The sequence below is a fragment of the Hibiscus syriacus genome, unplaced genomic scaffold (assembly GCF_006381635.1).
Source record: "Hibiscus syriacus cultivar Baekdansim isolate YM2019G1 unplaced genomic scaffold, ASM638163v2 tig00110893_pilon, whole genome shotgun sequence".
NCBI classification, from domain to species: Eukaryota; Viridiplantae; Streptophyta; class Magnoliopsida; order Malvales; family Malvaceae; genus Hibiscus; species Hibiscus syriacus.
The window spans coordinates 8,207,195-8,234,739 of NW_024062901.1; the positions used below are offsets into that span (position 1 = coordinate 8,207,195).

At 32.7% G+C, this 27,545-nt stretch overlaps 1 pseudogene; it reads left to right on the forward strand.

Moving 5' to 3' along the window:
• Window positions 1-27,545, forward strand: part of LOC120145677 — a 41,500-nt pseudogene that overhangs the window by 6,358 nt on the left and 7,597 nt on the right.

Genomic DNA, 27,545 nt, shown 5'->3' on the forward strand with positions numbered 1-27,545 from the left:
AAAAAAATTAATTCAGAATAATTCTATCATGCATTAATTACATTGTTTTCATGTGAATAAAGTTAATCTTGAATATCTATTCCCCTGGGGATACCTATTTTTCAAGGACTTGTGTGTATGAAATGATGAACGACTTTATTTCATTATCCCTTCACAAATGGAGAAAATATATATCCATTTTGTCCCAATTTGAGCCTGAATTACATTTTCTTCTGATTCAACCCTAACCAAATATCACCCTCCACACTATGGGGGAAGGTGAAAGAAATCTGCTCACATGAATGAAGACCATCAATCCAGATAATATACCAAAAGGTGAACTAAATGAAAAGTGTAAACATCAAATTAAAGAAAAGAGAAAAATCAAAGAAAGAAAAAAACAAATAAAAAAATAAGCAATGAGAAAAGAAGTAAAGAAAAAAATCAAAGAGAAAAAACAAAGAAAAAGAAAAAAGAAAGAAAGAAAAGAAGACAAGAAGCATATGCAAAGAGTCCCTCAAGTCAAATGACACATCGAGCTTCAAACCATAATATTGATCAAGTACAATCATTCTTGAATTAGTTCACCAGAAGATCATATAACATCAAGAGAAAATAAAGGACGAATACGAGTAGATTCAAATCGAGCAAGATAAGATTGAAGATAACAGAATAAATTAATCTTTGGTTCAATTACCCTAAAAAACTTATTTGGGCATATTTATCCCTTTCTTTCATAACCGTGAACCATTGCCTATATTATGTGACTTAAAAGTCCCTTATAATCATACATGGATTTCTAAACAGAAGAGACTAGCTTCAGATCTTATCCCGCCAATAAGGATTAATCTTTTATTTACAAAAGGTTTTCTAAAATCTTTAATGCATGATATAGAAAAAATAAAAAAGGGGTTCAAGACATAAATTTTGAATAACATCTTGAAACCAAAGGAGGATTCGAGTTGAAAACTTGAAAATGTGACTTGAATATAAATACTGTACATCTGTTGTATAGGAGGCGATCTCATAAATCCCTTGACAAGACATCGCATAACCCGAATGCGCTCATGAGAGCTAAGAATCAGAGAACACTTCTAGTAGATGAGCATAGAAACTACTCCATCATATCAGTGAACATCAAAGAAACGAGAATGCCAGATCTCGACCAAAGACAACATCCCGATACACTTTATTCTTTCCTTACTTAATCCTACTTCAAATATAGATTTAATCTTGACACTTGTCAAATAGCTATAATTGTTTGAAGGATTAAAAGTGTAATTAATTCTTTGATATCCAATGAACTATTGTTTTATGATTTGACTCAATTGTGAAACCTAGAAAGGGAAATACTTTTTCAAATTTTTGATTAAACATTTTACAAAATTCTTTTAATTGATATTTTTTCAAAATTTTGAAAATAAAAGGAGAAGAAAAACATTTTCAAACAAGACAATTTCTTAGGAGTAGATCTTGGTAGTTGACACGTTGATCTCAGACACAAAGCTCATGTTTAGTATAACATCATCCAGGAGGCTCATATCATCCAGGAGTACAACATCATTGAATTGAACATATATCAATGAGTCAGAAAGGTGTGATAACTGAAAATGGTAAAGTAGAGACAGTGGAGCTTACTATATGACTGTTTTGTCCATTGTCACAACATATAATTGCATTGTTTTGGTGATTTCACATGCATTAATACTGGTAAGCCAAAGCATCCCACTTATTTTCCCACTGAGCTTTGTTCTGTGGTGTCCTTTCAACACTATACAAAAGCCCTGAAAACCATGCAAAAAGCTTCCCTGGTTGAAAAATCTAGACAAAACCACAAGAAAAGATAAATAAGATTGCCGCTTGTTTGAGGACATCCAAACTTCCTGGAGCTCAACAATTCCTCCTTTGTGTTTTAACTGATAAGAAAATTCTGATCTCTATGAGTCTTGTCGAGTTTGGCATTGTCGCACAGGTGTATGGCTCCAACTATGGTCAATGATTAGTACCTTACAAATTTACTTCTAAGAATCAATGCAAAGATTGAAGGACTAAATTCGATGTTAGCAATTGAGCAAACACCTTCAATTCCAGTTGTTTCTAAGGTTCCAACCATTATCCTTGGCATGGATGTGTCTCATGACTCTCCTGGGCAGTTTGATATCCCATCAATTATTGCGGTAGCCAACTTCAGCCAGTGGTTATTGATTTCCCACTACAGGGTGGTTGTGCATACATAATCTCCGAAGCTTGGAATGATAGATTCTCTTTACAGACTGTTTGGCAGGGATGACGATAATATCATAAGGGAAGCTCTGTTGGATTTCTATACATATTTAGGCAAAAAAAGATAATTTTTATCAGGGGAAGACTTTGCTGGGGCAAGAAGAAATTGACACGAGTCAAGAATTGCAAGAATGTACGCTGGTGCAAACAAAGAGTGAAGATAACCGAATCAGGGATAAAAAGAAGAGTGCTCCAACAACCTTCCTTGACCATTGAATCAAAAAAATACATCAGCATATACATACATGTTACATGAAATTTACATCTTTGCATCATACATTCATCATCACATTGCAATAAAAATATTTTCCCCTCTCATAAGGATACTTTTATAAAACTAATTTCATCTTTTTCAAGATTGTTTGTCTAAAAACATCAATCTAGTCTTTATTAAGACGATTTTCTTGAAATATTTATTTCATTTCTCTTAAAGGCCATTATTATCCTCTCACGAGGACATCGTCTAATTTTTCATTCTCAAGATCATCTTCTCCTATCATGAGGACAAATTCAAAAGGTCATTTTTATCAAAATAAAAAAAATCAAATCAAATACATGAAATCAACTTCATCATAACATCCAGGATAATCATTCATAAATGCATCATTTTTATATTGATCTTTCAGGAAATAAAAGTTCGGTGATGACTAGGCATCCTCAACACGAAGGAACAATGTCATCCATAAATTTGACATCCTGAAGTGATCAATTAGATATTCTAATGGCAACATTCCTCAACATGCAGGAGAAGATAGTTTATAAGCCTTTGAGACTGTTTTTCACAAAACAAATTTCATCTCGCTTAAGACGATTTTCCGTAAATTTTGAAAATTTTGAAACAAAATTAATCTCACTTGAGATTGTTTCTTTAAAAACAAACTTTGTCTCTCTTGAGACAATTTCTCTTGAAACACAATTCATTGTGATTGTTTCTCTCGAAACAAATTTCGTCTTGCTTGAGACAATTTTCCACCAATTTTGAAATTTTTGCACCTAAAACAAAATTGATCTCACTTGAGATTGTTTTTCTTGTATCGCGGCCGTTTTTTGGGTTGGTCTCGGAATTGGGCTTCAACTTGAATAAATGAGTTAGAGTCGCCACTTATCATTTTTATTTAAAACATAAAAACTAGGTTGATCAGACACCTTCTTACCTGATCTGTGTTTTACTAGAAATATGTCAGTTTCAGGAGTCGGTTACAGTCAATGAAGGATTAACACCCTTGTACTTCCCTTTTGGTACTAATTTAATTTCCAATTGTCTTAATTAAGAAAATTGTAAGTTAAATTAAAAAGTAAAAAATTCGATCCAAGTTACTTACTTTTAATTGATTTAAGAGTACCCCTAAAAAAGTAAAAAAAAGATGTTAAAAAATGAAGTAGTGAATTGATCAATATATATATATATATATATGCCAAGAAATAAAAATTAACAAAATGGAAAATTGAAATAAATAGAATAAAAAACAAATCATACATATTGAAAATACAAAGTAAATAAAAATAATGTAAAAAAAGTCAATTAAATTAAAATTAAAAAAAGAAATACTAATTGCGAAAGTAAATACAAACAATTACTAAAATAAAAAAAAAATAAATAAAGTAAAAATACAAAAACCCAAAAATTGGCTAAATTTAAAAAATAAAATAAATAAAAACGATTATGTTCGAGTCAAAATCATGTAAAACATAATAATATAAAAATATAATTAAACGAAAAGATAAAATATATATAAAAAGGACCAAATTAAAAAGTAAAACTAAATGAAGGGAGAATTTAAAAGACACTTTAACAAAATAGAAACATGCGGGTCTATGGGTCTCAAAGCGGGTTAAGTATAAAGCCCAAAAATAGAAACATGTTTCATTTTGCCTTCTCCCTCAAAAACGAATCAAACCCCCTCATTTCCTTTTCTCTCAAATGTTCATGATGTTCTTCATTATGGAAAGAACATTCATCTTTAAACCCAGTTTCCAGTCTGTCACCGTCTCGTCAGTCGCCGTTCATCGACAATAAAACCCAAAAAAAATACACTTTTCGAAAGCTTTTGACCTCTTTTCTTCAAAAATCCTATCCGTTTTTATAAAACAACCTCGAGGAGGGTTAGATCTACAAAAAGATCTTTCACATGCCCCTCCTCCGATCATCGGTTTCATCCTTCTTAGGGGTTTTTCGAACCAAAAAGAAAAATAAAACAAAAAAGACCCAAAAATACCTCTAGATTTGAACCTAGAAAGGTAAAAATAATACCTTTATTTTTTATTGATGTTTTTGCTCGAGATTACAAGTTCTTGCTTTACTCCGATCTTCCTTGTCTTTGGTTTTTTATTTACATGAATTTATAGCCCTAGAAATCCTTATTTTTCGTTTGGTTTATTGTTTCACTCGGATTAAAATACATGTTTTGTGGTTGGTTTTGAATCTCATGAAATCACGTTTGTTGAGTTGTGCCAAAAAAGAAAAAATTGTGGTTGGTTGTGGCTGGGGTGGGAACTCTCCAAGTCCTAGATTGTTGCTATCTCGACCGTCAGATGGCAAGCTGATCCGACGGCCCAAAACGCGCGGTGCTAAAAGAGAAAAGGGACACAACCCTAGCTTCCCTGGAGCAGGCCTGGTCTGCTAGGCCTAGCGGGTCGGTTTGCTGCTTAGTCGGGTTGGTTGGCTGGGTCAGGCCTGCTACCCGGTTGGACTCCCTATTGGACCAAATTACACAAAAAACAGACAATAAATAAAAAAGATTATTATAATTAAAAAATAAATAATAAATAATCCAATATAATACTATAATATAATAAATATTATTTTCAAGAAACTATAATATATTTTCAAAAGTGATTTCGAAAACTATATATTATATATAGGTTTTCAAAATATTTTAAAAACTATATATATATATATATATATATTAAAATGGTTTCAAAAACTATATATTATATATATTTTCAAAATGTTTTCAAAAACTATATGTTATATATATTTTTAAAATGTTTTCAAAAACTACATATTATATATATGTTTTCAAAATGTTTTTAAAAAGTATATATTATATATATATTTTCAAAATATTTTTGAAAACTATATATTATATATATATTTCCAAAATATTTTTGAAAACTATATATTATATATATTTTCAAAATATTTTCGAGAACTATGTATTATATATATGTTTTGAAAAATATTTTTAAAAACTATATATTATATATATATTTTCAAAATGTTTTTAAAAACTATATATTAGACATATGTTTTCAAAATATTTTCAAAACTATATATTATATTTTATCGATATTTCCAAAACTATATATTATATATTATATATACATACTAAATAAAACACCGGACGAAAATGAGCTACTACACCTTGAAATAAAGTTTCGTCTCGCTTTGGACATTTTCTTTTGAAAAATAAGCCTTTGAGATTGTTTCTCTAAAAAAAAATCGTCTCGCTTGAAACAAACTTGATCTCACTTGAGATTGTTTTTCTCAAAACAAACTTTGTCTCATTTGTTTTTCTCAAAACAAACTTTGTCTCACTTGAGATAGTCTTCCTTAAGACATGAACATTTGATATTGTTTTTCTTCCAAAAAAATTTCATCTCACTTGAGATAATTCTCTTGGAACACAAATTTCAAAGTTGTTTTACTTGAAACAAAATTAATCTTACTTGAGATTGTTCTCAAAACAAATTTCGTCTCACTTGAGATAGTTTTTCTCCGAAACACAAATTCTGATATTGTTTCTCTTGAAACATAAATCTTTGAGATAGTTTCTCTTGAAACAAAGTTTTGTCATTTCTGAGATAGTTTCTCTTGAAACATAAACAATTGAGACTGTTTCTCTTGAAACAAATTTTGTCTCGCTTGAGACAATTTCTCTCGAAACAAGTTTTGTCTCTCTTGAGACAGTTTCTCTTGAAACATAAAAAATTGAGATTGTTTCCCTTGAAACAAATTTTGTCTCGCTTGAGACAGTTTTTCTTGAAACAAAGTTTTGTCTCTCTTGAGATAGTTTATCTTGAAACATAAACAATTGAGATTGTTTCCCTTGAAACAAATTTTGCCTCGCTTGAGACATTTTTTCTTGAAACAAATTTTGTCTCTCTTGAGACAATTTCTCCTGAAACATAAACAATTGAGATTGTTTCCCTTGAATTTTTTTTTGTCTCGCTTGAGACCATTTCTCTTGAAACAAATTATCCCTAAAGACGGCTAGACGTCCTCATCACGTAGAAACAATGCCATCCACCGACCAGATCTCCTCATCACGTAGGAGCAGCGTCATCCTCAGATAACTAGATTTCCTCATCACGTAAGAACCGTGTTATCCCCAAATTATCCCTAAAGATGGCTAGACGTCCTCATCACGTAGGAACAATATCATCAACTGACTGGATCTCCTCATCACGTAGGAGCAGCGTCATCCTCAGATAACCAGACTTCCTCATCACATTTGAACCATGTTATCTCCAAACTATACCTAAAGACGACTAGACATCCTCATCACGTAGGAACAATGTCGTCCACCAACCAGATCTCCTCAACGTGTAGGACCAGTGTGACCCTCAGACAATCAAACTTCCTTATCACTTAGGAACCGTGTTGTCTCCAAAATTATCTCCAGATTGACCCGACTTCCTCATCGAGAAGGAACAACGTCATATTCAACAAACAATTTAACTGAAAGCAGCCAGATCTCTTCAATATGGATGAGTAGTGTTGTCATTAATATCAAATTTCAAAAACAAAGAGAGAACCAAATAAAAACTCGTTGTCTTTTCATCTTTGTCCTATTCTTGTTAACATAAGAATGTGCAAAGAGGGGCAGCTGTAGACACACGTTTTTGTCCAGGTTTTAATCGTTTATTACTAATAATTATTATCACTATATTATTATTATTATTATTACTATTAATAGTATTAATATTATTTTTTTTCATCTACAGGTTACCAAATTTGATCCCAAATGGAACCCAAAATACAAACGGACCCACAAACCAACCTGGCCTAAGATCAGACTCAGTTTAGGCCCATCATCAGGCCCAACATGACAACCCACATCCACTAGGGTTTCTTCACTTCTGCCTAGCACCGCCTCTAACTCCAACTATTGGATTTGGACCCATCAAACGGTCAAGATCACCCAGATGGTAGGGTTTTCACCCTAATCCTACAGCCAACCGCCGCCTCCAGTGGATGTGGACCGTTCGATCAACCAACGCATGTAGTGCGCGCACCTAACTCTTTGAATTCCCTGTACGTGAACTGCCATTGGAGAGTTCTCGAGCCACCGTCGTCACCAAATCTGGCCAAATAGTGAAACAACTACCAAATCAATCAAAAACCCATTTTAAAATCCTAAATCCAAGAAATCAGGGATTTCACCTACCAAATCAGAGAGGCCATGCCCCTACTCAGAGATCTCATTATCTCACCCAAAATCAATCAAATATAACATACAAAAAACCACCATTCAAAATGAGAGAAAAGCATTCAGAGAAACAAAAGTGAGAACCGAAGAAAAAGGGGATTCAGACTAAAAAAGGGGAGATAACTTCGAACAAAGAAAAATAAGAGAATCAAAAGGAAAAACTTACCTTTTAGGGAGATTTAACTGTTGATAGCATCACCGGAACCAAAATACCACCACAGGAGATAAAATCGTTTATTTTCCCTTAGATTTTTTATTTATAGGGTTTTAAATAGGGGTGGATTTTGGGTGTTTGAAAGGCTACTAAAGAAAGAAGAGGAGATTTTAGGGCTTGGTTTTCTCTCTAAAACCATCGATCTACAATGGCCAGAGGGTCTCGATAGTTCATCTCCCTCGGTTGGAGAGGGGAGTTTGGGGAGAGTTTGGATTCTCTCCAAAACAGAAAGAGAGGAAGATGTTAAAATGAGGGGATAAACGTTTTTTTTTTGTTGTGTTTGAAACATATATATCATATGCAAAATGACTTAGTTTGGATAGGGGTAGGTTTGTATTTTAGTGCTAATATGATCATTTTCCTACTTTCTATTCATGTTTAATTATTAGAATGCACAAGTAGTGCATATACGACATTTCATCAACTCATGAATGAATTCCATGGAATTTGCACACGTAGTGCATGTACGACTATTCATCAACTCATGATGAATTCTGTGGATTTTGCACACATAATGCCTGTACGGGTATTCATCAACTCATGATGAATTCTGTGGATTTTTCACACATAGTGCCTGTATGGCTATTTATCAACTCATGATGAATTATGTGGATTTTGCACACATATTGCCTGTATGGCTATTCTTCAACTCATGATGAATTCCGTGGATTTTGCACACATAGTGTCTGTATGACTATTCATCATCTCATGATGAATTCCGTGGATTTTGCACACATAGTGCCTGTAGTACCCTTAGTACTGATATACCATTGTAACATATGTTTTTAACAAAATTTATTTATAATTCCTGATGAATATTATAGATGCACTCATCTGGATTTTCCCACTATGTATCCAAAAAGTAAGGCTGATTACTCCAGTACTTTGTCTTTGCCCTTAGTTTTGCTAGTCTCAGGAGCTTGGTTTCGATCTACTCAAGCATCCATTTAAAACATGTACCATACCCAATGTTAGTATATTTTCCAACCATTATATGTAAACAATATTCAAATGGACATATCATTAAATTTCTGTCACAATATCAACATATGCTTAACATTTATGGCTCCATAGTATCGATACCCTTACCATGGTATCGATACTACTATACTATGGTACCGATACTCTGCTATGGTATCGATACCATTTTTGTATTATGTTTCAAAATGGTATCGATACCTTCCCTTCAGTATCGATACTCCTCCTTCGGTATCGATACTGATTCAATCAGTATCGATACTGCTTAGCAAGTTCACCCTATTTTTAACCTGAAATATCGGTACTATTCTATCAGTACCGATACCTTTACCCAAAATTTCCAGTATTTATCCCGATTATCACTCAAATGGGGTTAAATTTTGTTATATATACACCATACAATGCTATTAAAGTCTTCTTTAACTATCCATACTAACATTTCTTTATTTAGTCTCTTAAAACATCAAAAATCTTCCAAAAACAATCAATTCTAAGAATCACACCATTTTTTTCCTAATGCGTTATTAATCCTATCCAATGCTTCTAATATTTCATTTACCCATTTGACAAGTTAAATCTACTAGTAAACATCCATAAACCCTTATATTTCAACATATCACTCAAAAACCCATTTTCTTCAATCTCTATTATCTCATCCATAACTTAGTTTTGATCCCCTTTAATCATTCCTTAAGCTTCTAGTATACTCAATGCTTCAAAACCCAACCAAAAATGAAGGAATAAACTAGTAAATTGAAAACTCACATTTGAGCTATGGAGGAGAGTATGCACGGGAAAGAAGAAGAACAGAAGGAGTTGACGAAATTTACTCCCCTTTTCCTCGTACTCTATACTTTAATACCTTAAAAGAAATGAATTTTAAATTCATCTAACTCCAATTGACCAAAATGTCCTTTTAATCCTCCATTACTACAATTTAGTTTAAACTATTTTTCCCAATTCATTCTCATCTTTTATCAATTAATTAAATAGATTCTCAAATCTTAAATCCTTTCAATAAAGTCCCTAATTCAACATTTGGGGCATTACAACAAATGCCGATTTTCAATCTATATTCGATTCACATTTTTTATCGAGGAGGAAATATTCTTTTTAGATAAGGAATAAGAAGAGATAGCATTCCCGTCGAAGGATGAGCAAATCTCGATATTTCTTTTCGAATTAAATTATTTTCCCTAATAAATAATTCAAGATAAATTAATTAAATTTTAATAAATGGATCATATTTTAACTTTATATTCGATTTATAATTTCCAGCATTTGCGACAATATATAAGCGACTAAGTGTCAATTTTGGGCGTTGTGGGGGTGTTAATCATTTTCCACGTTTAACCGACTCATGGACCCGTTAAATCGGATTTTTGGTAAATGTAGACCAAATTTTGTCTTAAAAAATGATTTTTCTTAAAATTATTTTAGAAGACGTTTTAGGTAATCGATCTACCTAACCCAAAGATCGATGGCGACTCCCATCCAGATTAATTCAAAATCTTCGGAATTTTTCAAAATAAAATCATAATTGTTTTTTTAAACTTAATTATTTAAAAAAAATGGTTATAATAGCTGTAACTTCATATCCATTGTTGATCGTAAGTTCTGTTATGTCTTGTAGTTTCTACTTTAACAGATCGTTCCACAGGAAGCGATGTAAGGAGCTCAGCCGGGTTCAAGTCCTTTGGTTCATATGGTTCTTCCAGTTCTTCCATTGGACATATCCCAACACCCGGTTTCTCCTTTGAAGATATCTGTAAGGCAGCTGGCAACTTTTCTCCAGAAAATAAAATTGGGGATGGGGGTTTGGAACAGTTTATAAAGGAAGGCTCAAGGATGGATCTCTTGTGGCTGTAAAGCGTGCTAAAAAGGTATAAAAACATGCATATATAGGAATTTTTTTTGAGTCGCATATATAGGAATTAATCTTAAGAGCATGGGGGATTCTTCAAAAACTATATGCCAATTGTCGTAACTGGTTCTCACCCGGGCACGAAATATTTACTTTTACTACTTGGCGGGAAAATTTAAAATTAATAAATAAATGATTTTGATTAAAAAAAATATTTTGGGAGTCGCCATCGGCCTTTTGGGTCAGGTAGGTCGAATACCTAAAAAGTATCTTTTAAAAGAGTTTTTAAGAAAACATCAATTAAAAGAAAACTTGTCTGCGTTTTAACCAAAAATTCGTTCTTTTTAATAATAAAAAGGGATTCGTGGTCGATTACGTTTGGGGAATGATTAGCACCCACACAACACCCAAAATTGGTATTTTATTAATTATAAATTGTCTCTATTATTGGAAATTTAAAAATTCACAAATATTTTTAATTCATAATCATGTTATTTCAAATTAATATCTATATTTTTAAATAAGATATTTATTTACTTAGAAATATGAGAAAAGGGCTTCTAGGTGCTTTAAGACAGCTCTTTTCTTAATATTAAAAAATAAATAAATAATAAAAAATTTGTCTAAAAAATATATTTATAATTTATAATATTAAAATATTTTATGTATATATATATACTTTATAATAGTAAAATATTTATTTATATTAGGAAATAGACATATAGTTGCTTTAAGACTGCCCTTTCCTTTGATATTAAAAATAAACAAATATTATTAATTAATTAAATAATATATATTAATAAAAATAAAATAATAGTAAACATATAAAATTAAAATATGTTAAACAATAATTAAAATAAAATAAAATATAAAAAGTAATAAAACTAGTATTAAAACTAGTGACTAAATTATAACATATTAAAGTTAAATATCTAATTTGTAATTAATTATTTAAAGTTACAGTGGCTAAACATGCTATTTTATACATTTATTAATTTAGTGACTAAAATAAAACTATATAAAATTTGAATATCAAATTAAATTAAATTAAAACATGCCATTAGGGGTTAAAAAAATTAACTAGCAAAGTCACAGGGGCTAATTTAGTTATTTTCCTAAAAATATATATATACAGGAATGGAATATAATATAAATTAATTAAAATTCAAAGATTGAATTAAAATAATTAAAAAATTGCTTTTGGTGACTAAATTGCATAAATTACAAACTGTAGTGACCAAAATAAAATTTTTCAAAACTTTAATGGCTACACGTATGATTTACCAATTTTACAAAATTACAGATATACCCCTCCCCAAAATGACATCGTTTGGGAAGGGGTATTTATACCCAAATATGGCTGGCCTTACGGGCCATTCTCTCATTTCCTCCTTTCTTCCTCTCTCTCTAACTGAGAGAAATTTTTTTTCTCTCTGCCTTCTCTCTAGATTCTCTCGACAGAGAGAATCCGACAACCGTGCCGGCCACCATACTCCGGTGACGATGGCCACCGCAGGCCACCGTTTGTGGTGGCCGAAAATCTTCAAAATCCTTCAAATCAAAACTTATTCGATCCTCAAACCGAATCCTCTCTTATTTACCCCTAAAATCTCTTAATAGATCTAGATCTAAAATAAACCGACGATTACCTTCGGTTTTCGACTGTTCCAGCGTTTTATGGGCTCTCCTAGGGTAAGTTTATTCACTTTCTTTTCTTTGTTGCTTGTTGTTTAGTGTCTCGCTGGGTTCTGGTTTATGGTTTGTGGTTGCTGCTGGTTGTCCGTGTTCTTCTTCTCTTTCTCCGTGTCTGCTCGCTGTCATCCTCCTTCTTTTTTTTTGCAGGTAAATAGAGGCTTTATAGCCTCGGTGAGGCTTTCATCGGACTGGTCACAAGGGTGTAAGGCTCGGTGAGTCACCATAGTTATACTGGTGACTCACTATAGAGGCAACGTGAGCGGGAAAGCTGGTGATTCTGGGGTCTTCGGTTGATGTTGTGGCAACGGTTGAAGCATCATATGGCAGTGGGAATGTCGACAGCAGCTGGAGGAGGCATCCGGCAGAAATGTGGCGTTGGCAACTGGACCGTCTGGAAGTTTGAGGGGCGGCTGGGAGCTTCTGGAAACAACAGAGTCTGTTGGGATAGGGTTGAGAAACCCTAGCTGAAACCCTAAATTAGTTCAGGGTTTCCATTTGGGTCTGGGCTGGTTGGGTCATTGTTGGGCCATCCGGGATTATTGGGCCTCTGATGTAATTTGTAATATATATATTTATTTAATAATAAATAATAATAATAATAATAATATATTATATTAATAATAATTATAATTATAATTATGAAAAAATTAATGTCTACAGCTGCCCCTCTTTGCTCACTCTTGTGTTAACAAGAATAGAGTAAAGACGAAAAAGACAATAATTTTTTCATTTGGCCTCTATTGAGTATGATGGAAATGTTTGAAAACATCATACACTGAAGGGCTTACAGATGACCCGAAGGTTTTTTTTGAAAACATCATGCACTGAAGGGCTTACAGATGACCCGAAGGTTTTGAAAACATCATGCACTGAAGGGCTTACAGATGACCCGAAGGTTTTGAAAACATCATGCACTGAAGGGCTTAAAGATGACCCGAAGGTTTTTTTGAAAACATCATGCACTGAAGGGCTTACAGATGACCCGAAGGTTTTGAAAACATCATGCACTGAAGGGCTTACAAATGACCCGAAGGTTTTTGAAAACATCATGCACTGAAGGGCTTACAGATGACCCGAAGGTTTTTTTGATAACATCATGCACTGAACGGCTTACAGATGACCCAAAGGTTTTGAAAACATCATGCACTGAAGGGCTTACAGATGACCCGAAGGTTTTTTTTTTGAAAACATCATGCACTGAAGGGCTTACAGATGACCCGAAGGTTTTTTGATAACATTATGCACTGAAGGGCTTACAGATGACCCGAAGGTTTTGAAAACATAATGCACTGAAGGGCTTACAAATGACCCGAAGGTTTTTTTTTTTGAAAACATCATGCACTGAAGGGCTTACAGATGACCTGAAGGTTTTGAAAACATCATGCACTGAAGGGCTTAAAGATGACCCGGAGGTTTTTGATAACATCATGCACTGAAGGGCTTACAGATGACCCGAAGGTTTTGAAAACATCATGCATTAAAGGGCTTACAGATGACCCGAAGGTTTTTTGATAACATTATGCACTGAAGGACTTACAGATGTTGGAAATAGTTTACTAAGTAAAAAAACTATGGAAATCATTTTCTTACTTTTCAACAATTTCATTTTTAGAAAAGATTAAATGAGAAATTTTGGAAATCGTTTTCTCATTGAAATAACTTGTTGATTGGGTAACATGCCCCATTTTAAAATAATGCTTCTTCTGTGGACTGCGTCCATCTACTCTTTAGATGTTTGCGTGATTCTTGCATTTGAGGTTTTGAATTCTACCTTCTTCTTGTAAGGTATTTTTCATCATGAATCTTCTTGTTCATATGAAGATCTGTAAAACTTCATGTTTGAATGCATTCAGATGTATCAATGTAATGCATTTTCTATTGTGTAAATGATGTCCTTATGAATGCATGAATGTTGATGCAATCTTCATTTGACTTCAAAGTGATGAACTTGGTTTTCTTTTACTTCATCATTTATTGGCAGGGTTACCTTTGGATATCAGTATAACAACTTATGCTATCAAGCTTGTAACTCTAAAAAACCATCTGATCAACTTGTATCTTTGTTTCTTTTAAATCTCAGAAGAAATATTTCATTTATGAAACTCTTGCCGTAGTCAGAACTATGACCTTGATGCCCCATTTTATCTTTGATAACATCAGCTTTCTTTATCTGGACTTGTATAGAAATTCAATAAAACTTTCATCTTTGAAAAGAGAATCTATCATCTTTGAAGAGTGTAGATGTAGATATGCCTGACTCAGGAGGGATTAATTAGGAGATCAACGTCTGTTCTAATTTAACTCTTGAAATAGATCTTAAGGAGGATTTATCCTAATTTCTTTCATGTCTCCACATATAATTGGATCTCGAACAAGGTAACTTGGACCATATCGTCGAGATGCTTAATAACAACATGTCGTTCAACCTTAGTTGGCTTCACTAGTTTCTTGTTTAAAATTTTAGCTTCCCTTTTGTGGAAAGAAATCCTCATCATATCTCATTTCTGACCTTGGGGTTGAAAAAGACAAATTTGATCTTGGATGAACAAATGGAAAACATATGATTGCAACATTGGTTTAGCATCAAAATAACTGGTTCATAAAACGCTTGACAACACATTCATCCAGCTATGGCTTTTTCTTAAATGTTCGTAAACATTTGACAACACATTCGTCATTTCTTGTGGTTTCTGCTCGGATTGATGTTCAGGGAAACTTTTTGCACAGTGTTCAAAGCTTTTGTATGATGTCATCAGACCACTTGAGAACAAAATTCAGTGGGGATACAAATAATATGCTAGCGTGTTTTATGACCAAAAAGTTGGTCAAATTCACAAGATGTGCTAGTGTCGAATTGAATAAGAGACACTGAATGATCTTGATATTATCTCGGATAAGGGCAAAGTGTGATATCGATCACGATTTCTTCTATGATGAGCGTTGTATGAAGTAAAACCATATCAACTATAAGAGCCATGTACAAAATGATATCCATGGAATTCTTGCCGCTAGGGATGAAACGCACATGATAAAACCAAATGGATGAAGACTCAGTTCAGCCTAAATGACAATGATAACCCCAATAACAATGGGAAAGAGCAATATATGTAAGACGAGCCTCTTTATTCAATGTCATCAAAAAAACTGATGTGAAAAACAGCTTCGTAACCCTATATAGTTGAAACTAACTGCCAGGAATCTCAAATAAATATTTTCAATCATCACCGATACAGAGAAAGCAAAATTCAAAGCCGAGATTTTGAAGCACTGAACCCTAGATCGAATAGTCTGCCTGGGGACCATCTTTATCTATATAACTATGATGTAGCTTAAAGAACACGCTGTCATGTGACACATGGTTAAGAAGATTGGGTATTTGAAACCATACTTGCTGAGTAGATATTTGTTCAACAATAATACCCTGATGCAACTGCCTAATTAACGAAGCAATCACGTATAATCAACTCAATTGTCACTGCTTCACCATTTTCATTCTTTATACCTTTCTTTCTCATTGGAAATATTTTCTCAAGTCAATGATCTTTCTACAAAATGATATAGGCCTTCAACATGCCCCAACATTGGCTAATACAAGCATTCAAAATGCGTCAACATTCTTCATTCTTATTGAAAGGGGCTTTCAGCATGCCCCAACATTTACTGATATAAATGTTCAAAATACATCAACATTCATGATTCTGATTGAGAGGGGCTTTCAGTGTGCCCCAGCATTTGCTTCTTGTTAATCTGAGCCTCCAAAATCCCACACATGGATATGTCTGAAATAACCTTTAAAATGTCCTAACATTTGCTGATACATGTGTTAAAAAATGCATTCACATTATTTCTTGTTGAGACGAGCCTCCAAGAATGCCCAAATATTCATATTACTATGAGCCTTCAAAATGCCCCACCATTCTATTCCTGGTTGAAATGGGCTTTCGAGATGTCCCGCATGGATCTGTTTGAATTGGGCCTTCACAAATCCCTGACATTCTAAACTGTAAGGCTTACTTTCAATGTCTGTTTGACTTGAATATCATGATCCCCACAAGGTTCAATTTTGACAATGCATTGTGGTGGGTACTTGTGGCTTTATTCGTGCCTCAAATCTGTTTATCTTGAATACTCTCATTCTGGTGTTACAAAACAACATTATTTAAGTAACTTGAGGAATGCTCTTTATGTTGTCATGAACTTAAGAAATAATCAATCATTCTGACAGAAATGTCTGAGATATGTGCCTCTTCTGAATGAGGTGACCATTTTCTGGATCTGGAGGGGTCTAGTCAGACAGAGTGGTATAAATCGCTTGGTAATTCATTCCAGGCTGACACAATGAACCTTGTTTTCAATGAAGGCTATTTATGGAATATACTTTTCCATGCAACATGTTAATTCTGATAACTACTCATCTGATTATGAAGTGATCTTTCAGAATGATTTCATAGATATTGATAGTTCTTCTGATACCAAGGAAATCCTAAATTCTGATTCTGATAAGGAGAATAAACTGTTATACTTGACGAAAAAATGTGGAACTCAAAGGCTGAGGCTTCAATAGCCATGGAGAAATGTGATCCAGATTCATCAATTGCAGAGTTGATAGACTTTATATGTGCTGCTCAAATGGCTAACGCTGCTGACGCACTTCTTTCGGTAGAAGATAGGAAGCTATTATGCAAAGACCCCAATTACAAGAAAATAAGCAACTCGGGCTATGATTTTTGGAAAAGGAAGAAGCAGAGGAAGCTTGAAAAGAAGCTTCTTAATGAAGATGATCATGTAGTTCATCTTTCAAATCCAATGATTGGTTTTGGGGTTCCTATCGAACCAGATCTATAACACCCCCAACCCGTACCCGACCCGAATACGAGTCTGAGGTGTCACATTGACTTTTCAAACTTTGACTCTTGACAAAATTCAAAGAAAATTTAAATCTTTCATTAAAGTAAAAGCAGTTTAGTTATATAAATTGACCACAATATCCAAAATCAATCAGAGCATAACTAATTCAACCAATTAGTACATGCCAACTATACTCAAAATAACCAAAAACATTTAAATCCTCTATTTTCTGATCTGAAATTTTGTAAGGGAGGTGCTGACCTGTCTTGCTCTTCTTGCTTCTGTAACCTACGTGTGAAACAATCACACGCTAAGTCGATGACTTAGTGAGGCATAAAAAAACACATATAATGAAATTCATACCCACTAATCATGCATGACTGTTTTATGCTATCAAATCATATAGCTCATTTACATATACATCAACATATATATGCACTTGTACCATGTCACGAGAAACACACATATCATTATATCAAAACATAAATATTTATGTACAATCATTTCTATTATTATCAATTTGTACATTAGTCCTTATAATTTTATACTCTTATCCATAATATCCTTAATTATCACATCATAGCACATATATCAGTTCACAACGAAATAAACATATATCATACCAAGTTTATTTATCTTATTATTTTTATTAGCCCATGAACACATGTGAGAACTATAGATATGTGACTCTATAGAGGTTGTGCACTAATGCTGTCACCACAACTCGTATAAATGCACTGAAGTGCCACGTAGAATTGCACCGTAGTGCCGCGTAGAAATGCACCGAAGAGCCATATAATAATGTCCATAAGGACCACATATCATTCCTTCAGAATCATATACATATACTACAGATCAAGTATGTGTCTGACAAGACTTCACACATGTTTCAAAGAATATATATATGTCTCGAAGGACCGCGTAGACCCTCGAATCTTGGCATGCCAAATATACCCCTAGCTCTCATGACACATAACATGGGCATTATCATTTATGTCATTTCACATGTTCACATATTCATATTACCTGGGCACGTAGTCTCATAGTTTTTTTTTTAAATATAGCTCATTATCACATTTTCATATAATCACATAGTTCACTTACATGTAGATCATTTCCATATAATTCACATGTTGAATATCTCAGGTTCTTGTATTCATATAACATATAATCACATAGTTTACTTTCACATATACATGTTCTCATATAGTTTCTATCATTTCTCACATAATCACATTTATTCATGATTAGAATTTCATCTAATCCGTATAATAATGACATATACTCATATCACCGAATAATTTCACCTGAATATATCTTTTGTTCATTTCAATGCTTAAATCATATAACACATAAGTTTTCCTTATGTCATTTATGCTACTTATTCATATAATCTTATGTTATCTCCTAGGTAAATGCTACCTAACTTATCTCATTTTCCATTTAGACCAGTTTAATCTATTTATTTAGTTAAATTTTACTTAAATCTTATACCATAATTCTCTTTAAATGTACTTCTTCTCTATAACACTTATCTTATAGTTTGGCATCATCATTTATACTCAATTCCATTCACTAATATATTATTCTCATATTACTCTATAGTCTAATCTTATTTAACTCATCACCCTTCTCCTGTAGTCATATAAATCTATTATATTGATTCTTATAATTGATCACATTTACTATGTAACATGTATGGTCACCTATCATATAACCTATTTCACATTCTCATGTAATCATATAGATCATTCATATTAATTCCTATAACTTATCACACTGCATGCATTCACACAAATCATTTAATACATACTATAATATATATATCACATATACCCAAATCAGACATATGCATATGATCATACATTCAGGCCTTCTAATATAGGAAATAGACTTATCGCAAGTCTTATTTCCGTTAAACATCATAAACTAACTTGTATGCACTCACCTGGCCTCACTAGTCAATTCCAATCTCTTATCTTTCCCCTTGATCGATCTTACTTGTCAATGATTCCGGAACTTGATTAGGCTCTGAATCTACATAATTATACATTTTAAGACAATTATTAGATACCTACACCTTGTAATTTGATACTAGCAACTTAAACGAACTTATTAAACCAATATTCACAATTTTCCTTTAGGGGGAATCGGTTCCCTACTATGGGGGTATCGATTCCCTCATGACATTCTGGAAATTTTTGTTTGTTTGAAGGGGTATCGGTTTCCCTTGAATGGGTACCGATTCCCCTTGCCCAGAAATCATATTTTTAGCTCAAAAATCACTTCATTTTCAGATCAACACTTTATACTTCACTCCCTTTAATATTCCTAACTTTCATACACATACTTAAACTCATTTCTACTCCATAATCACTTCTTTAAACTCAAAATTCTATCATTTACGTGGCATTCAAGAATCACTCTAAATTTCCAACATGTTCTAAAACCCATTCTATCACTTCATATCTCTTAATTTAACTATTGACAAGTCAAATTAAACTTCAAAATCTATTAACTCCTTCTATTTCAAAAATTCACTTAAAAACTTATTTTTCTTAATTTTTCATAACTTGCTAATCTTTGAGTTTTAAGCCACCTAAAGCTTTCCTTAATCTTTCTTAACATCCCAAGAATCAAAACAAGCTTTTAAACGAAAAAAATTAACCAACTGAAGACCCACTTACCTTATACAAGGCTTCACGGTGGAGAGGAGGAAGAAGAAGACTGAAGAATACTCTGGAGAAATTATCTCATTTCCCACGTTTTTATATCCCTTAAAAAGAGAATAAAAAAAATCTTCTCTTAGAAAAGACCATAATACCCTTGTTATTTCCAAACTTTACCATTAAATCCAACATTAACTTTATTCAATCAAATCCATAAACTTTTAACTTATTTCGAAATTGAGCACATAGTTTTTAAAATTTGCAATTTAGTCACTGACCCTGATTTGGGAAGTTACAAATCTCCCCTCCTTTTAAAAAATTTCGTCCTCGAATTTTCACTGCACACATTGATAAAAACATGTCTGCTAATGTTCTCATGTTGTTTCCTTTACTTAATCTTTCTTTCCCATAGTTCTTCAACTACCCTTTTTTTTTATACATCCTTATCATGTCACTTATCATATAACCAATATCATTAGTTCTTATCACTCAAAATCATTAATCAATCAAATTCCTTATCAATCAAATTCCTTATCAATCTTTAATTACCTTGTAGTAATAACGAACTTTTATTCCATCAACGCTTAATTACTTCTTAAACTTCCTTAATACATATAAATTATTCTTTATTCCTCTAACTAAATCTCCTTGACCAAGAAACATAACCTTTATCACATCTGATTCTTTGAACTTTTTCCTTTCATTTCCTTATTCCTTTATTCATTCAAAAATCAAAATCTCCTTATACACAAATCATATATATTTTCTTTCATACTCGCATACTCTTTTCCTCTCACTTATGCTCATCTCTGATTACTAATCTTTATCATCTCTTCATAACTTTGATAATCAACACTCCTTGCACATACCTTATTATTAATAAAGTCCTTATTCAAATCATAATACACACATACTTAACTTCCTTCAAACATATTAATCCTTTACTCTTTACAGTCAAACTAACTCAACATTAATTTATTTGACTTATTCAACTCACATTCTTACTCATTCACAATGCAATTTCCTAGGTTCAAACTCAGGCATTACAATTTCCTTTATCTTATAAATCAATCATCAATGCACCTATATCACTTGATCCTTTTTAAATAATTATACTTTACCTATTTTCTAGCAGTACTTTTAATCCAATCCATTACTTTCCCTTCTAACTTAACTTCATATTCATTCTTAACTCCTTATTTAATCTTCCAGTACCAGACTCTACTATTCAAGCATATATGTCTTTCATCAAGTTTTGATCCTTTGATATAGAATACAACTAATTTAAATCGAGTCTGTAATTGACAATCATAATCTATGTCTCTCTTTGATAGTGTCAATTTTTATGAGATACAAATTCTCTTAATTCTTCTGAGATCTCTCTAGATCTTTAATACAATTCATCACTTCTTGAAAAGAACAATTTTAACATCAATAATATTCTTTTCTTCTAGGCACAACCCCTCCATACCTCACTTGCATACATCATTTTTCCTTCAAATAACTTAACAATAATTTCTTCGACTTATCAAACTACATTCATATCCCTACACGTTACGATTCCTCTGTTTTCAAACTCAAGCATTCTAACTTTCTCTGTCTTATAAACTGATTGTTGATATATTGATTATTAAACGTTTCTATTACTTTATAACTTTCCTTAACCATACGAATTCTTATCTCCTTCACTACATCATAATTACATGATCGAGATACACAACTATATCCATATCCGTTTTATATTCGGTTAACTTATCCTAACAATATCTTCAAATCTTTTAACTCCAATACAATTTTCGTCACATAATCTGGTTAGCCAACGCTAACTCTTTTCATCTAGAATGCAAACCCTTATATTATCCACATTTTGGCTTATACACAATACTATCTCTTTGTTTCAAATTCATCACACTGTTTGCATTTATCTTATAAACTGGTCACTGATTCACTTATTCTTGAACTCTTCTACAATTCTAGCCACATCCTTAGATCTTTTAATTTTCTTATGGTGACACTTGTTCACCATATTCAATCGTATCCATGAAATAATAAGAATACTTCATATCACTTTTCCGATTCAGACCTGTGAAAACTTTCTATCACTATTCTAATATGATTTCAACTTTCTGAAATCAGTCTTTGATCTTATGAGGAACTTCCTGAAGTGTCCTCTCTTCCCCCTGCCTGGCCAGGGCAGGTGAATTGCTATCACAATTAGGAATATCGCTTCTTACTTCACATCGAAATTACTATAATCATACTTCTATTATAACTTAGCAATATATTTCTATTAGCAAGACAACAGACTCCTTACACTATCAAATCAGAATTTTTCACCTTATGTTGGCATGTACATATTTTATGACACTTTGGACTTCGGTTTATGCCGAAAATCAGCTAAACCTTAGCACTGATACCATTAAATATAACACCCCCAACCCGTACCCGACCCGGATACGAGTCTGAGGTGTCACATTGATTTTTCAAACTTTAACTCTTGACAAAATTCAAAGCAAATTTAAATCTTTCATTAAATTAAAAGTGGTTTAGTTACATAAATTGACCACAATACCCAAAATCAATCAGAGCATAACTAATTCAACCAATTAGTACATGCCAACTATACTCAAAATAACCAAAAACATTTAAATCCTCTATTTTCTGATATGCAATTTTGTAAGGGAGGTGCTGACCTGTCTTACTCTTTTCTTCTCTTCTCGCTTCTGTAACCTACGTGTGAAACAATCACACGCTAAGTCAATGACTTTGTGAGGCATAAAAAAAACACATATAATGAAATTCATACCCTCTAATCATGCATGACTGTTTTATGCTATCAAATCATATAGCTGATTTATATATACATCAACATATATATATGCACTTGTACCATGTCACGAGAAACACACATATCATTATATCAAAACATACATATTTATGTACAATCATTTCTATTACTATCAATTTGTACATTAGTCCTTATAATTTTATACTCTTATCCATAATATCCTTAATTATCACATCATAACACATATATCAGTTCACAACGAAATAAACATATAATCATACCAAGTTTATTTATCTTTTTATTTTTATTAGCCTATGAACACATGTGAGAACTATAGATATGTGAGTCTATAGAGGTTGTGCACTAATGCTATCACCACAGCTCGTATAAATACACCGAAGTGCCACGTAGAATTGCACCGTAGTGCCGCGTAGAAATGCACTGAAGTGCCTCACAAGACTTCACACATGTTCCAAAGAATATATATATGTCCCGAAGGACCGCATAGACCCTCGAATCTTGGCATACAGACTATACCCCTAGCTCTCATGACACATAACATGGGCATTATCATTTATGTCATTTCACATGTTCACATATTCATATTACCTGAGCACGTAGTCTCATAGTTTTTTTTGAACATATCTCATTATCACATTTTCATATAATCACATAGTTACATAGTTCACTTACACGTAGATTATTTCCATATAATTCACATGTTGCATATCTCAGGTTCTTGTATTCATATAACATATAATCACATAGTTTACTTTCACATATACATGTTCTCATATAGTTTCTATCATTTCTCACACAATCACATTTATCCATGATTATTATTTCATCTAAACCGTATAATAATGGCATATACTCATATCACCGAATAACTTCACCTGAATATATCTTTTGTTCATTTCAATGCTTAAATCATATAACACATAAGTTTTCCTTACGTCATTTATGCTACTTATTCATATAATCTTATGTTATCTCCTAGGTAAATGCTACCTAACTTATCTCATTTTCCATTTATACCAGTTTAATCTATTTATTTAGTTAAATTTTACTTAAATCTTATACCATAATTCTCTTTAAATATACTTCTTCTCTATAACACTTATCTTATAGTTTGGCATCATCATTTATACTCAATTACATTCACTAATATATTATTCTCATATTACTCTATAGTCTAATCTTATTTAACTCATCACCCTTCTCCTATAGTCATATAAATCTATTATATTGATTCTTATAATTGATCACATTTACTATGTAACATGTATGGTCACCTATCATATAACCTATTTCACATTCTCATATAATCATATAGATCATTCATATTAATTCCTATAACTTATCACACTGCATGCATTCACACAAATCATTTAATACATACTATAATATATATATCATATATACCCAAATCAGACATATGCATATGATCATACATTCAGGCCTTCTAATATAGGAAATAGACTTGTCGCAAGTCTTATTTTCGTTAAACATCATAAACTAACTTGTATGCACTCACCTGGCCTCACTAGTCAATTCCAATCTCTTATCTTTCCCCTTGATCGATCTTACTTGTCAATGATTCCGGAACTTGATTAGGCTCTGAATCTACATAATTATACATTTTAAGACAATTATTAGATACCTACACCTTGTAATTTGATACTAGCAACTTAAACGAACTTATTAAACCAATATTCATAATTTTCCTTTAGGGGGAATCGGTTCCCTACTATGGGGGTATCGATTCCCTCATGACATTCTGGAAATTTTTGTTCGTTTAAAGGGGTATCGGTTCCCCTTGAATGGGTACCGATTCCCCTTGCCTAGAAATCATATTTTTAGCTCGAAAATCACTTCATTTTCAGCTCAACACTTCATACTTCACTCCCTTTAATATTCCTAACTTTCATACACATACTTAAACTCATTTCTACTCCATAATCATTTCTTTAAACTCAAAATTCTATCATTTACATGAAATTCAAGAATCACACTAAATTTCCAATATGTTCTAAAACCCATTCTATCACTTCATATCTCTTAATTTAACCATTGACAAGTCAAATTAAACTTCAAAATCTATTAACTCCTTCTATTTCAAAAATTCACATAAAAACTCATTTTTCTTGATTTCTCATAACTTGCTAATCTTTGAGTTTTAAGTCACCTAAAGCTTTCCTTAATCTTTCTTAACATCTCAAGAATCAAAACAAGCTTAAAACGAAAGAATTAACCAACTGAAGACCCACTTACCTTATACAAGGCTTCACGGTGGAGAGGAGGAAGAAGAAGACTGAAGAATACTCTGGAGAAATTATCTCATTTCCCACGTTTTTATATCCCTTAAAAAGAGAATAAAAAATCTTCTCTTAGAAAAGTCCATAATACCCTTGTTATTTCCAAACTTTACCATTAAATCCAACATCAACTTTCTTCAATTAAATCCATGAACTTTTAACTTATTTCAAAATCGAGCACATAGTTTTTAAAATTTGTAATTTAGTCACTGACCCTGATTTGGGATGTTACAAGATCAGATAACTCAAAGAACACTTCCAAAAGATGCTATTGAGCCTCTTTATTTATACTTCGAGAACGTGGCACTTGCTCCAGTTGGTGTTTGGACCGAAATGTCACGGTACTTATACGATGTAGAACCAGAATTTGTAGATTCAAAGTATTTTTGTGCCGCTGCACAAAAAAGGGCTTTATTCATAATCTCCCAATTGAGAACAAATTTCCTCTTATTTCGCTTCCTCCACGCACCATACATGATGTTTTTCTATTGACAAAGAAAATGGTTGCCTTCTTGGGATCCAAGAACAAAATTGAACTATTTACAAACATGTATAGGAAGTGCCAAATTGACAAAAAGGATCTGTAAGGTTCCTGAAGCTTACAACGATGAGCCACCTTCGAATGTCCAAAAGTATGTTCTTGATGAGTGCCAAAAATGGAATCTAGCATGGGTTGGAAGGAATAAAGTTGTTCCTCTTGAACCTGATGAGGTGGAAATGCTTCTAGGTTTCCCTAAAAACCATACACAAGGAGAAGGATCTGCTAAAGACATGTTCCCAGGTGGTATCAATGTCCTGTCTTTTTTCTCTGGGATCAGTGATGCAGAGGTTGCCTTCTACTGTCTTGGCATACCTTTGAAATGTTCAAGAACTAGAATATTTTTGTTGTTGCATTTCTCTTGCAATGACTGCTACAGTGACTGCCTCTTCTGCTGCTTCAAGATACACACTGTCATATCCCACTCTTCCCGAACCATGGAAAGGTTTAGTTGAAATGAGTTTTCAGTATGTCCTTTTAGAATAAGGTAATGATTCTTGATAAGTTGCTGATAATGTCACAAGAGAGCATCATAAGTTCAATACTCCAAAATTTCTGGCTTTTCAGACCGCTTGATTTCAAAAGTGCTTCATTATTTTGGCATGACTTATTCTTTCTCTTTAATAGAGGTAGAATAGGCAACAACTTGCTTCAAGGACCTTCTTCATTTGAGACTGTCCTGTTTGAAAATGCTTTTTCTCCTTTCTTTGTCGAAGAATGAAAGAATTTTGTAAAGTATTGCTTATCACAGGTTCACAATAGAATCAAATCATAAGACATGAAATTAATGAATATCAAATAAATCAACTACTCTTTTAAATCATTCAAAAATCATAGTCCTGTGGCAACTGTCAAAATTATTGACTGATTTAAGGTGTAGGTTGATTCTGGTAAAGTAAGGTCTCTCAGGCTGGTCAAGCATATATGTCTTCTTTGAGATTCCACTATCTTGAAGGAAGGGTTGTTATGCTCATCTGATGGAGATACTTCTTGGTTCCCGAATCTTAGAATCTTCTTTAGGATGTGTGGTGCTTTATCAAGAGCTTAAGATCATCTCTTATGTCGTTGTTGCACCATTCAATATTCGAGCCGCCTTTTCAGGTTTTCAACTCGAATCCTTCTTTGGTTCCAAGATGTTATTTAAAAATTTACATCTTGAACCCCCCCTTTTATCATTTTTCATATCATGTATTAAAGATTTTAAAAAACAATTTTGTAAATAAAAATCAACCCTGAGAGGCGGAATGAAATCTGAAGATATTCCCTTTCACGTAGAAATCCATGTATGATTAGAATGGACTTTTCAGGTACGTAACGTAGGCCATGGCTTATGGTTACGAAAGAAAGGGATAAAAAGGCCCAAACAAGTGTTTTAAGGGTAATTAAACCAAGGATCAATTCATTCTGATGCCTTCAATCTTGCCTTGCTTGACTTGGATCTGCTTTGTTGGGGATTTTTCCATAAGATTTATTTATCTCCCGCATTTATTGTGTTTCTTGTTGAATATGAATCTTTGAACTTATTGTACTTGATCAACCTTGAAGCTTGAGGCTCAATGAGTCACCAATCATGATTTAATTTTTTTTCTTTTTTCTTTTTTCCTTTTTTTTTTCATTTTTTTGAGTATATGACTTCAATTGCTTTGAGAACCTCCTTTTCCTCTTGTATTTTGAAAATTCTTTCGTTATTCTTGAATGGATTGATCTTCAAGCACTTTACATTTGATCTACCTTGTAGTTCAAAACTCTCTTCATTTCATAAAGATTTGCCTTCGTAATTGACAATCTTTATTCCTGTGAGCAGATATCCTTTTTCTTGCATTCCAAGGTGGAGGGTGATCCTTGGTTAAGGTTGAATCAGAAAAAAATATTATAGGCTCAAAAGGGGACAACAAGGGATATATATACATATATTTGAAAGGATAAATGAAACAATGTC